The sequence below is a fragment of the Passer domesticus genome, chromosome 1, assembly GCF_036417665.1.
Source record: "Passer domesticus isolate bPasDom1 chromosome 1, bPasDom1.hap1, whole genome shotgun sequence".
Lineage (NCBI taxonomy): Eukaryota > Metazoa > Chordata > Aves > Passeriformes > Passeridae > Passer > Passer domesticus.
Window position 1 is genome coordinate 99177551 of NC_087474.1, and position 12438 is coordinate 99189988.

A 12438-nucleotide genomic window follows, 5' to 3' on the forward strand; every position below is an offset into this window, starting at 1 on the left:
AGCAAGGGCCATAATAATGAGTGTGCTTAAGTGGTTTGTGTAGATTTTTTTCCCCTTTAATTTTAATGCCCTAACTTGCTGCTGCCTTTTCGAAAGCTAGGGATTGTCTCATACAATCAAAACAACAGGGAAATAGAAACTGCATTGTGCTTTGAAAAAATGTGGCATGCAAAGCAAAAGCTCCGCTCATCAAGCGCAGTGATAGCCAATTCAGCCCTGTTGGTCACATGGATAGAAAATGGTGACTTTGTCCATACTTGTAATTATATTTGAACTGTTCTATGTATAAAGTCACATTCACTGGACACCCTTTCAATCACAGTCATATAGCACACGTAAAAAAGAAAAAAAAACATACATGATGTATAATTTGACTAAAAAGATAATGAAACTAGGTAAATGAAGCCTGCAAAAATACTGAGAATTTTACTTATGGTATTACAGTAGGTCAAAGTGGACATCTGTATGAGCTGTAACAGTGATTTTGCAATGTTTTCAATGTTTTGGTATTGGTTATTTGTCTTGGGTTTACTCAAAAGACAAATGGATGAAAATGCTTACACTGCAGCAATGCTCACTTCCATGATAATTGGAAAAATATACACAAACAGTGCTAATATCTACAGATGTTTACAGTCATGCAGACAAAAAGAGCCTGGGCACATGTTAACTGTTTCTATCAACTTCCCCCACCTCTAAATAGAGACCATTTTTGGCGAGCACATCGAGAAGCTATTGACTTCATAAATCAATGCAAAGGAAGACAGACTCCCTGGAAAATCCTTTTCAAGTGCCCCTCTTTTGTTCCGCTATGTTTTGGGAAGTTCATTTCTACATTCAGTGCTCTGGAGGATTGAGGTTTAAACTCACTTCTCACAGGATTCAGACAGATCCCAATCTGCACCTAACCACTTCACCTAGCCCTAGATCTGAGGCCTTCTTTGCAGATGACTGGAAACTTATGAAGCTCCAGTTCTCCTATGTCAAGATGGCCGCACAAATTTTCCTCTGCCAACAGTCCGTGGACCTCTTCCTTAATGAAAACATTGAGTAAAATACTTTGGCAACAATATCTAGAAGTATCTTAAATGGAAAAAGTGAACTTGTTGGATTTCTGCCCCACCTCTAGATTTCTCCAGAATCCTGGTGTGGAGCTCCTGAGTCAGTAAGCAGTGAGAGTGGCTCTGTTGGTGTAGCAGAAAAAGATCAGCAGTGTGTCACAGCACATGTCACAGTTGAGATGGCCACAATACACAGAGCATCACCATACAATTTCAGAAGGCTTCAAGCAGCTGCTCTTTATAGTTCTTCAGTCCAACCCTTCTTCTCACATGCCTTACACCTGTGTGCCCTCTGTGCCCTTTGGAATTGGTCAGCACACCTCAGCGCTCCATGTCCCATTGCCTTCAATGCTGCTCACCCGTCCTGCACAGCTGTACCCACTGCGGATGAGGCTCCAGCCCCACTCCCAATTGTCCCAAACTCTGTGCCTACAGCAGTGGCTCTGCAAACTCTCTAGAGCGGTAAGAACTGAAGCAGCACCACGACCTCCCAGGAAGTATTGTCTCTTCTCTCTGGCCTCTCTTACACATTGGACATATTCTCCTTCCATAACAGAGAAATTAATACATCTTTCATGTGGCTGTTAAATTCCCCATCATTTTGGATACTGTTCAGCCATTTTACTTACTCAAAGTGAGTCCAAAGTGAAAAATTAAACTACTTGTTAGTTGTCAGAGAGTACAACCCTACTTGTTGCAGTGTCTTGACCTTCTGCAGCTCTTTTCCTCACTTTCATTTCATACTTTGTGATTCAGTCATTGTGTTGCAAATACGGATTGATTTATTTATTTGATCTGTCTTCATCCCCAAAATGAAAGCATGGTAAATTCACTGAATGACAGCTTGGCTGAGGTTGGAAGGCATCTTTAGAGGTCATCTGGTTCAACCCCCCTACTCAAAGAGGGCCACCTAAAAGTAGCTGCCCATTACCATGTTAAGATGACTGTTGAATATCTGCTAGGATAGAGACTCCCCAGCCACTTGGCTCTGTCTTTTTTTCACCTTCCTTTCAATACTTCTGAAAATACTTTTATGTGCTGACAAAATTCCCTTAGTGGTCCTCTACTGGACTCTCCCGTTTTCATCCCAGCTCACTTTCTGTTCAGCCAACCTATACTTCATCACCTTCTGCATGACAACCTTGTGAGAGCCAGGGTCAAAAGCCTTACAGAAATTGAGGAAGACAATATCCATTACCTCATCTACCACAGCAGTCATTTCATTATAGAAGGCTATCAAGTGGTCAAGCATGACTCCCTGGGGTGATGACTTGTCCTTTATATGCCTGGAATTGTTTCCAGGATTAGCTGCTCCATCACATGCAAAGGAATTGAGGTGAGGCTGTAATTGGCCAGTAGTTCCTTCTTGCCCTTTCTGGAGACAAAATGACACTTGCTTTTCTCCAGTCCTCAGACACTGCTGGTGACCATGTCACTCAAAGATTATCAAGAGTAGCCTCTCAATGATGCCAGTTCCCTCAGATCTGATCCCACAAGAGCCCATGGACTTACATATGTCCACTTTGATTTTTTATTTTCTAACCTGAACCTCTTCCATCAAGGGTAAGACTTCTTTGATCCAGTCTTCCCCCTTGTCTCTCAGTCCCCAGATTTCTGAAGGTAGGTCTTTCTGGAAAAGACTGAGGTGAAGATGGCATTCAGTGACTCAGCCTGTCCCACATCATGTGTCACCAGGGCTCTTGTCCCATTCAGCAGCAGGCATGTATTTTCCCTAGTCTTCTTTTGCTAATTAAGTACTGTGAGAATTCTTCTTGCTACCTTTAACATCCCCCACTAAATTCAATTTTAGACAGATTTTGTCTTTCCTAACATAATTTCTGCATGTTCAGACAATGTCCCTCTTTTTTATGCTTCAGTTTTGCCAGGAATTTCTTGTTAACTCATATATTCGTCCTGATATTTTTGCCTGACTTCCTGCTTGTTGCGATAGACTGTTCTTGACCTTGGAGCAAATAATCCTTGAATATCAAACAGCTTTCTTGGGCCCCTTTTCCATTCAAGGCCTTATTCCATGGGAGTCTGTGTGAACAGTCTCCCTGCAAGGCCAAAGTGTCCTGATATCCAGGGTCATATCCTTACTCTCTTGATATCTGGGGTCACAATTTTGCTTTCTGCCCTACTTACTCTTCTCAGGATTCTGAACTCCACTATCCCACAGCCACTGCAACCAAGACTGATTTCAATTTTCACATCCTCAACCTTCCTCATTTGTAATTATGAGGTCCAGCAGAACACCTGTCCCCACTCATTCCTCTATCATTTGCATCAGGAAATACTATCCAGGAACCTCCAGGAACCTGCATATATCTATGTTGTTCCTTTGGAAGATATCAAGTGGGTGAAGTTTCCCCAGGAGAACCACAGCCTGCAACATGAGGTGTCTTCAGTCTACAGAGGATCTTTTCCATTTGTTCCTCCTGCTTAATAACACCTGTAGTTTACACCTACTACAACACCACCCAGTACTCAGTAACTGATATCCAAGCGCACTCAGCTGGCTCACAGTCCATTCCCTAGGCAGAGCTCTATACACTCCAGCTATTCATAAACAAGGTCCTGAAAGCCCAGTAAAAAGGAAAATGTTCGGTGTCTAAGCACTTATTTCAACCATGAGCCTACATTCCCGTAAGTAATGACATATATAATTATTCACGATTGTTATATGGTGCATACCACCAAAAATAGGCATGGTTTACTCTGCATACCTGGTTTTACTTCAAGGGGCACCAGGTAAATTTCATGCCTCCTGAAATATCTATCTGCATATTTGGTAAGGTGTCTGAACAACCAAATTTCCAATCATGTATTTAGTGTCGGTAACTTCTTCATTGTATAATCTGCTCAATACATTGCTTAAGTCAGTCAAATTAAGTCAGGCACGTATTTTAACACACGGAAAGTGAACAGCTATGCTGATTCACCAACCTGAATTCATGTGACAAAGATTCTTAAGAGGCAAAAGCCCTAATATTATTGTTTTCAGATACATGAAGACCCTTGTCTGTCAAAGAAATAAATGAGCTGTGATCTGGCTTCAATCTCTTTCTTTGTCTCTTTCTCTGGCATAACTTGCCCAACATTTTAGAGTATGAACATCTGCTGCACTTTAGTCTTCCTCAAGTCAAAGGTGATTCACTCATTCCAAGTGGACAGCTAACCTTTAAGAGGCTTTTTAAGGAAAGTTTCAATTTAGATTTGCATCCTTAGTCAGAGAGCAATGCGCTGAGGACTCATCTGTGGCTTCAGGCAGATTTTAATTTAAAACTAAAAATACTACTACTACTACTACTACTACAACTACTACTACTACTAAAGAATAGCCAACTTTACTGATGGTGTGATGTGAGGGCATCACAGGTAACACTCTCCTGAGGCAGAAGCTGAATAAAATGTTTTCTTTGTCATACCAAACCTTGTTTATCTCCAGAGGTTTTTCAAAGAAGGTTTGAAAATAAAGGTGTTTCAGGAACTCTCATTTACAAAACAGTATGTAAAATAGTCAAGTTTCAGTACCTTTTAACGAGCAGGTGAGCTTTGTTTAGTCCTGCCTTCAAAAGTGGAATATTTATACCACCTTCCTCAGTGAAACAGTGCACCACTTATCTCTTGGGCATTCATATGTGAATCTTATCAAGATCTATGTCTGAGTTTTCAAGTGTCAGATTTAGGATGAAAGATTTTCAGAGAAGTATCTCGCAAACAAACTTTCAAGAGTTGATTGATGTTTGAGACACCTTGCTCTAAGACACTGTTTGAGCACTGTGTGTATTTGTTGAAATTAGTTTACAAGATTTCTCATTTCAGCTCATTAAAAACACAAATACTGGATGCTAATAACTTACAGAGAGTGCTTTTTATGTATCCCTTTGGAACATGCCCTGTGTTCCCTAGCACTCTTTGCATTTAATATGAGATAAGGGTTGAATTTAGAAAAAAGAAGGCTTCCACACAGTGCTTCAAAAGAGTATTTAAGTCACGTCCTAAATGTTCTACCTGAACTTTCTTTTAAACATGCACATTTTCAATCCCATAGAACTATCTCCTCCAGGTAAACTAGATATATCCTTTTCTAAATCCAAACATAACGATTGTGATTATTCTTCAGATAAAAGCTCATAAAAGAACAGAAACATATTCTTCAAGCAAAATAATACACAAAATGGTAAAACTGAAAGGCTTATTTCACAAGGCCCTGTTTGTGGGGCTCAGCCTCCATGTTAGAGGATTTCCTTTCCTGGTAAGAAACAAATTCACCTTTCTTCCCAAAACCATCCCAAATGAAATACTTGTAAGAGCAGGAAACAAACTTGGTGGCCACCTGTCAGCTGGGCACAGGTCTAATGTTACTGATTTCACAGAGGCTGCAGAAAAAGCTGTAGCAGAAGCTGTAGGCCACAGAAATCTGCTTGTAGTAACTTTCAGGTGTAACTGACATAGGATTAAGAGATCCAATTTCCCAGATGGAGCAGTTTACTTATGGTGCAAAATTTTAAGTCTCCCCATCTCAGAACATCATCTCTTTGCAAGCTGAAACAAACTGTAGACACAAGCTCCCATTTCTTAAATTACCGTTGCTGTGATGCCATCCATGGCATAATTTAAAGACTGCATAACTAAAATACATGCCTGAATGTTAACCAAGCACTGAGCAGAAATATGAGTATGAACTGGTTCTGCTCATGACTCTAAGTAAATGTAAGCATTGTAAGACTTAGTTTCTAGCTTCTGTGTAACACCCAGTAAACCCTTGGCCTGGGTCTGTGAAGAATTACCCAGAGCCAAATAGAAGACACAGAAGATGGGTACTTAAATTAACTCCTTGCACATGCCCAAGTAGTTAGGCACCTCATTCTGTCTGGATTTACAGTAATGCCTCCCACATGTTAGAATTTCCTAACAGCTCTCCAAGTTTTATCTTAAAGCCAGTCAGACCACTTCTGTATCCCACATCCTGCCACCAAGTGAACAAGTGTATTAGCTACAGCTCCTGTGGTTCAAGAGATGCCATTGTCACTATAAAATTTTCATATTAGCATAATCCAGAGCAGTTTCCAGAGCAGTTTGGCCCACCTTAAGAAGCCATTGCTGAAAGACAGGAAAAGGAATAACTGCTGAATACACAAATATTCTATTGTCAGAATTATATAGAGCACTTGCTCTTTGCGTGTTTAATTCAGTTTGCAGACTGCACCCTTCTGATGATGAAGACGGGTCACAGAGCTTTAGAGATAAAAATGAGCACCTTCAATCCCCTTAATTTATAAAGTATTTAAATCTTTGTACTTCTGCAAGAGCTGTCACTTGCATTATTTGTCCTTCTCCCTTTAATGGATAGTTGTAGTTCCCCTACGTTGATCTGAAATCTGACACATTCTTTTCTAATTAAGGACATCTAATGGGAAAGTTACACTTTCCCATGATGCCTACTACAATAAATCCTTCTAATTATTAATGTATCTAGGCAAGTGACATCTCATTATTTGGGTGAGTTCACAAAACCATTTGACAGGGAATAATGATGACTCAACGCCAAACCTAAATTTGGAAGAGTTTAAGCAGATCAGAGATTTTTCACTGCCATAAATATTTTTGATTCAGATGGTTTAAACTAACAGATACTCAGACTGGAGGGTTCAGAACAGTTATACTTCTGGGGAATGCCGACTGCAATGGAGAACAACACCGGTGTGTTTTGAAGCGGACCTGCGAATATGCTGTTCCTGTCACAGTTCCATTTCTTCATCTTTCTGTACCTTATTTCTACAGCAAATACACAGCATAATGACTGGAGCAGAGAATGCACTAGGGCAGTTTCAGATAATACTTAGAACTTGATTTGGCATTCACTCAAGTGGTATCATTTTTTGAGTTCTTTCCTGTATGTAAACTGGAGAGGGCTTGGATCCCTGTGCCTGTTCGGAGAGTTCACCCCCTATTCCGTGGAGCTGTCAGAGCATCAGCCTACACTGAGCAATGGCGCTAGGCAGGGGAGAGGCTGCCAGAAAACGCTCCGAGGGCGGCCTCACTTCTGCCAGCGCGGGTGGGTTCCTCAGCCGCCCTCTCCCAGTAAACCTGGGGGCTCTGCTCCGGGCACAGCAAAACCGAGGCCCTGCAGTCGCTTCAGGAGCATCTCCCACCACCCGAGCCACGCTGGTGCTGCCGGGGCAGCCACAGTGACGTGTTCCCAGCTCCCTTCCCGGTCCCTGGGGCACAGCTCGGGGCCGGAGCTCGCACCGCTGCCCCTCCATTTCGGACACCCAGAGCGCTCAAACCGCCCGTGGCGCTGGGAACGGCGCCTTCGCCCCTGCTGGGAAACGCGGGGACGAGGCAAGACAAAGCGAGCGGGAGAGCCCATTACCCCTCAGCAGCTCGCTGAGGAAAGCGCCACAGCACGGCCAGCCTCCCCCCGGCCACAGCAGCTCCTGCCCGGCCCGGGCTGCCGCCCCTCACGGCCGAGGTCCCGCAGCCAACGCCGGGCCGGTAGCGCCCCCTGGCGGGCGGCCGCCGCCATGGCGCCCTGGCAGCGCGGCCGGGCCGGGCCCCGGCGCCGAGGGGCGGCCCGGCAATGTCACCGCTCCTCCTCCGTCCGTGATCATTATTATCAGCGTGCTGCAGCGCGCCTCGGCTGAGGGCACGGTAATTTCTGGGATTGTCGATAGCAATGAATAATTCAAGGCGCTGCCGCGGAGGCTGAGGAGCCCGAGATAAGGGTACCGAGAGATCAGCGGAGGCTCCAACTTTTGAAAGTGAAGGGGAGAGTATTAAACTCGCCGGATCAGCGGTCCTCGCACAGCAGTTCGCATCCTGGAATGCTCTGTGCACCCCTCCGGTCCCGGTGGGATGCGGAGGGTGCCGGGTCCAGCAGCTGGCCTCAGGGCTCCGTGCTCTGGTCCCGCTCCCTGCTCAAGGCGGGGACAGCCGGCAGGTGCGAGCTGTCTGTCCAGGGCTCCATCCCCTCAGGTCTCGACATCCTGCCAGACTGGGAGCTGCACAGCCCCACGGACAACCTGCTGGGCTGTCTTTGGGGAGAAAAGCATCACTGACCGGCAGCCTTATTTCACGAGTGTGACAATTGACTCCCGTCCTCCCACCCTGCAGCACTGAGAGGAGCCTGACTCCATCTTCTTGACAACCTCCTTACAGAACCAGAAAGCTGCTGTCTTCACTGGCTGCATAGCTAGCAGAGCCCTCTTCCACCCATGCTGAATAAACCCAATTCCCTCAGCCTCTCCTAACAGGGCAAGGGCTCCAGTGCCCAAGTATTTTAATGCCCTTGCTGGATTCAGTCTTGTTCATCCATAGCTTTCCTACACTGTGGATCCCCAGATTTGATAGAGTGGGATCTAATAAATGGTAATCAGAGAGGGATTGTCTCCTCTCATTCTGTGGCAGCTGGCCTTCTCTGCAGACAGTCTGTGCTCCTGTCTTATGTCCACCAAGGCCCCTAAATCCGTTTCCACAGAGCTGCTTCCCATCACTCTGCCTGTATTGTTGCTCAGGGCTCTTCCTTCCCAGGTGAGGGACTTGACATTTGTCCCTGCTAAATTTTGTAAAATGTCTGCTGGATAAACCACTGAGGTACTATTACTACTATTATCTAAGCTTGACCATCCAACCAGTTTTTTATCTGTCTAGTTATCCACTCATCCAAACTGTGATATCTCACCTTGGATGTAAGAATACTGTGAGACAGGGTGTTAAAAGCTTTGCAAAAGTCAAGGTGCTGCCCTTGCATCTGTCACATTCATATTTTCTGAGAAATCCCTTCACCCAGGATTTTTCTCCTGGGAAGCTGAGAAGCCTCAGAGAAAAAGGAAAGCAATTTGATCTCATTTGCTTCTCCTGTGTTTTGCTGCTTTGGAATGTGGTTGGATATTATTTACCAACAGGTGCTTGTTTCATTGGTTTCTGATGTGAATTGTTTTGACTCATTGGCCAATCAGGGTCAAGCTGTGTCGGAACTCTGGAGAGAGTCACAAGTTTTCATTATTATCTTTTTTAGCATTCTTTAAGTATCCTTTCTGTATTCTTTAGTATGGTTTAGTATAGTATCCTTTAATATAATATAGTATCATAAAATTATAAATTAGCCTTCTGAGAACATGGAGTCAGATTCATAATTCCTTCGTCAGGGCACCTCCAAAAATACAATATGCATCCATAAATTCAGGCATTTTATCATGAAGGCAATCAGATTGGTCAAGCAGTTGTCAACCTTATGCTGACTCTTGCAGCTTTCACCATGAGTCTTGGGAAGGAGCATGATCCAAAGCCTGGGGATGGTGGTGCTCCTATCTGGGCACCAATACAATTGTGAATGTTTCTGTAGTGTTTTTAATCTCTTATTTCAACACCTAGAAAATATCGATAATGTCAAAGAGCAGTCTGCTACTGATGCCAATGTTAGTTGTTCTTGGAGCTTTCTGTTGACAGTGTTGGTGGCTGCATAACCAACTACGGATGGAATATTACCAGCTGGTGAAGGGAAATTCTGGCAGAAAAGTGATTTACTCAACATCACATGTGTTGTTGTCAAGCAGGAGCAGAACTCAGGATGTATTCCCTTCTGGTCACATCCCCAAATTCACCACATAACTAATGCCAAGAACATAGTCTTCCATCCAGGCTTTTGAGACAAATAAATACTTCTTCCATCCAGTGACCTCAGCTTGAGGTTTCATTGCATTATAAATATACATGTCTAACATGTATAACAAAAAAGCAACACAATGGTGAAGTGAATTATCTGGATTGCAACATGCACTTGGCTTTGATAATAAGCACTTACAGAGAACATGAGCTCATTGGGGAATGTTAAAAACCCTAGGATGACAGACTGGAAAAAGCAGGTACATGAACAGAGACAGCAAAGCTGGCAAAAATATTGTTGTTGCAAATGGAAAGTAAACATTTATTTTATGTTTTTATGGGAAATTTCTAGAGGTGTGTGGTTTTGTTTTGATTTTTAAAATACTACATTTTAACATAAATATAGCTATACAGCCCTTATTTATGTTTTAAAACTCTGTACAATTTTTAACTTTAAAATGCAAAAAAGCATAGGATAGTGTCTTTCCCCTCTTCTTCCCTTCCTGAGTCATCCTTGTTTCACCTAGAAAATCACTGGTGTGTCTTTGTTACACATATTAAAGGTAAAAAACAAAGAATCTAGAATTTCTTTCTGTGTGTTAAGTAAACTAAAAGGAATTTAGTGCAACATGGGGAGCCAGACACAGAAGGTGAAAACAGCATAGTACGGATTTCCATCCTATCACCAGCTCTGCCTTGGGTATTTGCTAGTTGTTTGGCATGCTCTGCCTGTGAAATGGCTGTGCAATGCTTCTAATGTTGTTTGTTGTCTCCAGGAGAGAAATGAGGAGTTTCTCATGCTGTGCTTATGCACAGTTCTCCCAAATTAAATTAAAGTATTCACATGTACATAATAGCTAACATATGAGAAGGCTATTGCTAATTTCCACATAATAAACAGGCAAAGTCATCGGCTTAGTTTTGTTGATATAGCCAACCAAGTCAGGGTTTTCTACTGGTTTGGGTGTTTGGTTTTTTGGTTTTTTTTTTGTAGTTTTCTTTTGTCCTCTTTGTCTCCTCATCTCTATAAATGAACAGTTCTTTGTGTTGCTTTGATGCAGCAGAAAAGGAAGGTATAATAAAACAAGTCCATTAATAACATTTGTAATATTTACCAAATAACTACTCATCAGATTAGAGAGTGGCAAGGCCTTCCAAGGTGTTAAAACAGTGGCATAATTAATGCCAAAAGGGAGGCGAGCCAGCAACAAAATTAAAAAGATATTTAAAGCAACACAACAAACACATTCTGCAGCTCCTTGTCTAAGAACATACTTGTGGTTTCCTTGCATGCACACCATGTTTGCACACAAATTATGCAACCAGATATGGTAGGTGGGATACTTAATTTCCAGATTATTTTAGCCCAGATTCTTTTGCAGTTCCCTGCACTTCAATACACTGTGGCTTGGATGTGGTAAAGTTACACAGGTACAAATCAGACCAGTATTTGGCTCTTTAGTTCAGTACTTATTTACTGGAAGGTAAAAAGGGACATTTCTCTTTTTATTACAATTTCTCAGCAAGCATCTTGCCACAAGTAGAAAACCATTATTGTTTAACCAGTGTTATCACAAAACCCAGCACATTTAGGAGCTGTCGTGGGGACTGCCTAATCTGAGACCACCACTGTTCTCTAAATTGAGCAAAGAATTGACACCACTAATGTTAGAAGTCAGTATCTTTGTCTAATCATCAAAGTTTACATCTCAGGATACTTGAGCAGGTACATCTCTCCTCACAGAGAGGAAATAAGGAGGAGCTTGTTTGCAAGTAATTTTGCTGTGCAGAAAATGGCTCTTGGAGCAATTGGCTTCCCTGGGAGTTGGAGCCATGTCTGCTGGCTGGCTGGCTGAATCATAGGACTAGTCAGCATGACTTCACAGTCTGTCATCTGGATAAAACACAGGAAACCACCTGTGCCTACACTAAGGAGAGGTATTCTGCTATTGCAGGATTTGCTGTTTCTGAATCTAATAGCCTGTTTCCTAAATGTGCACTGATTTGAATTAGTTTTATTGTACTTGGCAGTGTGATGAGTGGCAAGAGTGAAGTTATGTGGGGCTAGGAAATATAGGGTCTATTGCAGTCTTCTGTTATGTACTAGGTCCTTTTCCTCAGAATATTCAGAGCCTAACAAACTCTCAGCATTTAAAAAGGCCATTGCCCACTTCATCATTATGCTGGATTTGCTTGAATACTGATAACACAAAAAAGAGTTGGCAATTTTTTCCTGCAACCTGTACACTTTCTTTGTCCAAGGAATTAGAAGGAATACCCCAAAGTTTATGTATATCACTGTGTAAACTGAGAAGCAACACGGCATGCCCAGAGAATGGTAACCATGAATGCTGTTGCTGTGCAATGAAAATGATGGGATGCTTGGAATAGCTGACAAACCACTAGGAAATTCACTGTAAGAGGATGTCTATAAACCACCAAAGGACTAGCTGAGGTGTAGTATGCATGACATCCATTGTTTGAGGGGCTCATGTAGATGACAAAATATCCTTCCATGGCATTCCAAGAGATGTTGTATGACACAGACAAGTCCGTGGGACCTGATGCCGTGCACTCTACAAGTACTGAGGGAGCTGTCTGGTGTCATTGCAAACCTGCTTCTATTATCTTTAAAAGGCGGTGATTGGCCAAGGTTTCTGCACAATGTAAGAAAACATTTCATCCCTATTATAAATAACAAAGGAAGAGGATTCGGGAAACTGGACTTTATCAGTCTCACCTTGACTTTGGGGAATGTGATTGAGAA